Source organism: Pinus tabuliformis, chromosome J (assembly GCF_031772625.1).
Source record: "Pinus tabuliformis cultivar Carrire ecotype Pingquan chromosome J, CPIR1, whole genome shotgun sequence".
Taxonomy (NCBI): domain Eukaryota; kingdom Viridiplantae; phylum Streptophyta; class Pinopsida; order Pinales; family Pinaceae; genus Pinus; species Pinus tabuliformis.
In genome coordinates, this window is record NC_142295.1 from 1,427,375,332 (window position 1) to 1,427,381,590 (window position 6,259).

General features: G+C 31.9%; 1 pseudogene; it reads right to left on the reverse strand.

The window, feature by feature from the left end:
* Positions 1-4,858: 4,858 nt before the first annotated feature.
* On the reverse strand, positions 4,859-6,010 carry LOC149232716 (uncharacterized; annotated as a pseudogene).
* Positions 6,011-6,259: the final 249 nt, after the last annotated feature.

A 6,259-nucleotide genomic window follows, 5' to 3' on the forward strand; every position in this document is an offset into this window, starting at 1 on the left:
ATGTGATTTGATCTAAAACATGTGTGCACCAGGGAGCAAGGAGAAGGCTCAGATCTGAGAGATCCAAAGACGTGTTGAATTATATGCTTGATTAATTTACTTGTTGCAGAATGTTTGAATTGCTAAAAATGCAAGATTTATGGTTATAATAGAACTCTGATGTGGATGTATGTGCAAAGATATATGATTTTGACAGAGTCTAAATGCAAGACAAAAATAATGCTTATGAAGAGGGTTTGATGTGTGTTAAGATATGTACATTGTTTGCTTTGTGGAATGTTGCATACACATGTGGATATGCTTTAGAATAACCATGTATACTCTCTAAGTAAATGTGGTTTGATTAATGATGCTATTTGTTGATAAGTATGGTCCTATTTGTTATTGGTAATGATTAACAAAGCTTGACAAAGTTTCAGTGATATATGGTTTGTTGTCAAAGACCAGTGAAAAATATGTTTTGAGATATGTACATAGGTTTTATGCATAAGAAGTGTGTATATGTGTGAATCTATTTAATGATAGTCATGTATATGTTCTAGGTTCGAAATGTTGCTTGGTGATAAAAAATAATTAGTTATGTATTATTCACTGCTAATTGTCAAGGATGTCTTGATCAGAATGATTGTTGTCTGATAATGTAGATTGATGATTGGTTATTGAATTTGAGTTTATTCAGTGGATTGATTTAGTTATGGCTTGGTATATTGGCATGGTATAGTTTTAGTGATTCAATATTGGTATTTAGTAGTTTAGTATTCAATATTTGGTTTCAAAATGGTTAATTGGTATTGAGCATAATGTTGGGTGTGGGTCTAGTTTGAAAATTTGATGAAAATGGCCTACATGGTTTGATGGTTGATTGAGATGGGTGGATCCAGTATCAAATATTATGAAATGTGGTCCATGAGGTGTTGAGGATCGTAACCTTCAGTGAGGGAGTTGGAGCTTCCTTCCAGTAGGAGCTGATAAACTTGATTAGCGGTTGTAGCTCCCTTCCAATAGGAGCTAGAGAACAAGTGGAGGTTGTATCCTCCTACAAGTAGGAGCTTGCATGCTAGCAAGATTCTGTGCGAGTACATAATTGTAAAATTACTTTCTTTATAATAAAAGAAGAATACTAAGATGACAACAACAATTGTTTTCTCCCACATTGGGTTCCCAACTAAAATCCCAATGTCCTTATATGTTGATGTGTTGCTTATATGTTATGGTTTTTTTACTCTTTACTACTCATGGTATTGCATCATGAATGACTAAATAAATAATTATGCAATGGTTAGGTTAAATCACTGATGAAATTTATGAAAAATTAGAAATCTACACATACACATTTTAATTCACTGATGGCGCATACACATGAATACAATAGCATACACTTCTTTGAATTTGAAATTGAAGTCTAAGTGAAATAAAAATACTCATTCAGCCACCTCCTCCCTCGCTCTCAATATTTTTCCCAATACTCTAGAGTGATGGTAGGAGGGAAGGCATGTGAGTTTCCCAACTTGGGTTTTAAGAATTCCCCTAAGTCAATTTAAAGGAGAGTTGGTTAGGTAAACTTGAGCTAGTCATATAGTCAAAGTTGTTTGGTCTACAATACATGGTTTTTGGGTAGATGGTATTAGTGACCCATTGTATTGATCCATGATATTGCATGCAATGAAGCCTATAAATAGGCTTATAATACTCCATTGCAAGCTCCCAAGACGAGAGAATTTATTGGGATCACTCAGCTAGTAATGTGGCTATATTTGGCCAAGATGTAATTTAAGCTTCATGGTTGGATTTTCTCTAGTTTAGATTTTCCTAGATAAATCCTATATGTGATTTATATGTTTCTAGTTTATGTTTATTAATTTTTTATCTCTAGAATATCATTCATCTCTCACATTTTAGTGGTATCATAACTAGGGTTAAACTAAACTCTTTGAGGGGAGTGGTCTAATGTTGGCATTCAAGCATATGGAGTGCCACATGACACAACTACCAGAGGATAAATTTTAAGTGTGAGAGGGAGAGTCTCTTGTAGGAAATTTCGTGTACACAAATAGCAACTAACAGAGCTACAAATGGAGATCGAGGTTGAGCTAGAGTTGTCTATGACTAAAGATTTTGGTGGCATGCAGAGAGCACCTAGTGTGAGAAGGTGATAATGTGAGAATGGAAGCATAAGTGCACAGGTAATAACAAATACACATGCACATGCACCTGCGAACACACACACACACACACACACACACACACACACATTGAAGATCGAACATTTTTAACTCCGTATAAATGAGCATATGATTGTAAAACCAAGTCAGGTATGCTTACCCATGGTAATGTCTAGAGTGATAGGGGGCCATGCAAGTTTTTCAAATTCAATTCAAAGAAGTTCCCCAATTCAAGCTTTTCAAGCTTAAAATAGGCATAAAGTCAAATGAGTGTAGTCTACAATCTTGATTTTTGGACACATGGCATTGGTGACCATGGTATTTTTTCCATAGTATTGCATGTAATTGACCCTATTAGTAGGTTTTGGATAATCCATTTTAAGGTTCCTTTTGTCCAAGAGTAATAGATCTAATACTTTTTGGTTTTTTGGTTTAAGGTTTCCAATATGAGTGTGTCATGATTTATGCGGCTTCCATATATGTTCTATTATTACTAATTTATTCTTTACCTCTTGTATTTTATTATTATGCATTGACATGTTTCTTTTTATATAAATAAAATGTGCTCTTAGCGGATAACACATAGTTTTAAGTTTTAATATATGGTGCTTAAAAAAAAAAAATAATATTGTAGAGTGTCATGATTGACATTACAACAATAAAATTAGATGATTTCAAGTAATATTTAACCTTAATATAGTACATAGTTGATAATATATCAAAATGGTTATGTTCTTTTAAATAATCTTTATCTTTAACCCAAATATTATCATGATTACAATTTAATCTCCTATCTTAAAATTCAACTAAATTAAAATAAATCTTTACCATTAATAATAGTAGGTATATAATATAATTGCTTTTGGATAATGAAATTTTCATTATTTTTATTTAAATAATAATGTTATTATATTTATTGTTTTATAATATAACACAATTTTTTTTTTTTTAAATATATTTAAATTTAAATTTTATTAATTAATAATAAAATTATAAAGAGATTTTTAGGTTTAATAAAATTAAATATATAATTTTAGAAAGTTATAATTTGAATGAATGTTATAACTAACATAATTATATAAATTAAATGGTTTGTATATTTTGATAGGCATCCATTTATAATAGGCATTGAAACACACATTTCATGATACATATTATTTTGACAAAAATTTAAGAAATCATAAAACCATCTAAATTGTAATTTTCTTTTAAATCATTATTAATTAAAAAAAGTTAATATATAAGTTAAACATGTCTATAAACATGGACCAAGATTCTTAATCATGGAGATTGTTAATTTTTAAATAAGCTTTTTAATGATATAATGGACCAATACATTGACTTATCAATACCACTTGTCCAAAAAACCATAACTCAATTCCAAAAAAACCATAGCTCAATTCAAATGACATTTTTTTTTAATTAATCATTTCAATTAAAGGGGAAAAAACCTAACTACTTTGAATATAACTTTCAACCTTTTCTCACAATGTTTATTAAGACACTCCTTATTTTGACAACTTAAATGCTAGCAAACAAAAAAAAAACTTTCAACCTTTGATTTATGTGTATTATTGATTATTAAATTAAAATTCTAGATTCCATATTCCAAAATACATATATATTGGTGAAATTAAAAATATATGTTTACTATTAAAGAATTATATATTTAAATAAGATAAAAGATACAAATAAAATTATTAATTAAAAAAGTAGTCTAACTTATAGATGAAATGACCATTTTCATGACATTTTTTCAAAAATTTTAAAAACTTGAGTTTAAGTTGTTTAATCTATAGAATGAGAGTGTCCTAGTGGTTTTTTAGGGTGCTAAATCCATTTATGCATTCAAAAATGTATTTTAAGCAAGAGAAAATCACATTCTATCTTGAAATTGTACTGTTGAGTTCTTTTAAAAAATATTGAATAAAACATGATACTATCTTATAATTTAATGTCTTACTTAATCATAACTTTTAAATTTGACATTAATTTTTTTTTTTCAATTTAAAATTACTTTAAATTTTATGTCTAGTTTATATATATATATTCTGCTTGAAATCCAATCAGAGTTTGTGGGTCTTACAAGATTGAGTTGTGATAGTTTATACTACCTAAATGCCTATAGATTTTTTAAGATATCAAATATATATATATATATATATATATATATATAAAATTACACCAAATTATATATGTGTGAGGAAAATCTATTAGATATCATATCTATATATATATATATATTACACCAAATGATATATGTGTGAGGAAAATCTACCATAACTTTGTTGTCAAATCAGTGGTGGGACAATTATCACTAGGATAAATCTAGATAGATTAATCTAAAGAAATCTATGGAAAATCTAGGCCAAAGAAAAAGGACCCAACTCCAAAAACTTCAAAGAAACTTGACCCATGACTTCTCAATTAGCAAAGTATTTAACGACAAGAATTCGAACGAGTAAACTAACCAAAAACTTAAATTTGATTAATATATTAATTATAAAAAGAATATTAAAATTTAAAACAGTTTTATAAATTTAACCAATAAATTATATTGGTGTTAATAGATGATCATAATAATCATTATAAATTTAAACTATAAAATTTATATATGCTTAACACTAAATTTTTCATTCACATTAAATTTGTTTATACATAGCATTTTCTCTCTCATGTGTTTTAACATGAGAGATCTAATCTGCCTCTGTTAACGCGTCCTCCCGCTGCAGGATGGGGAGAAAATACCACCATATGGAAGTACAGAGAACGGCCAAGAGCTTGTTTGAGAACACTACCAAGCATGTCATAATTATAATCAAAATCCATAAATTTATAAGCATACTGTATCCTACACTCTCTCTCGTGGCGTCCAGTGCAGTGGTTCCCTTTCTTTCTACCGATATATTAATCTTCTTCGGCTGGAAATTTCCTGTAGTTCTATTCATGCCTCCGCGCAGAAGCTGTGAGAGGGTAGTGGATTTGATCCCCTGACGTTTGGTGGCATGAGAACTCACTTTCCTGTGAAAATTAAGAAATTTCGACAGTTTACTGCTCTTAGAATCCACTGCAACGGAGGTGCCCCTGGACTTAGATAAGTGCTCGATTGGTCCCGGAATCGAGTCTGCTACTTCCTTTTTCTGCAAGATCTGATCTTGCACTTTGGTCTGCTCGATTAGTGGCGTTTTGGTATCTTTTGTATGACTTCTTTGGATAGGGTCTCGTAAACCTTCGGTCCATTTCGGTGAAAAGCAACTTCCTGGCAACCAAAAATAGCAGCGGGACAATGTCAGCCACACACTACTACCAGTTAAATAAATCCGATACTAGTAACCGCTGATATGTGCTAAAAATACAAGGTTTACCTTTGGGAACCTAAAGGCCTTGAGGACTCGAATCCACGACCGGTGATCGGGCCTTTTCACGGCAGCCTCGTCTTGTTTTTCAGTACAAACTTCGAGTTTACGTGACTTCACTGAAATGTTGGGATCCTGTGACTTGACCTTAATCTCTGCTGCGTCGAATCTCAATTGCGTCTTCTCCTTAGTGGGCTGCCTCTCATTGGATATTGCTTTCCCAACTGGTGACAGTATTATCGGAACGAATTCTCCGTCTCGAGAAATCGACAAAATACTTACCAAAGCATTCGATTTCGCACTGATAAGGCAAGTAGGAGATATCTCGACACCGTAATTTGAGAAAGCCACTGGCTTGGAAGAGTGCTTTTCGCTTTTCTGTTTTATACGCCTTTTGAACCTCCGCAACAAAGATTCCGATTTACATCCCACTTTGCTGGACTCGGCTTCCATGGCAGTGCCGAAGCAACTAGAAGTACACTTGGCACCCATGACACAGAAGAATTCGAAGCTTTTTGGGTATTCGCTTATCAATTTGTCCGTGGATCTGTGTTCAAGGAATGTCGATGCAGAATTTGCAAAGATGGGAATCGTGACTATTTTTTTGTGTGGACAGTGCAAAGGTGAGGGAAGTGAAATTAAGATTTATAGTGGTAGCACAGCCCACTAACTTGGCGTCGTTGATCACGCGAGGTAATATAGGAAAGTAAACCACCGCGTGGATTTGAGATAATACGCGCA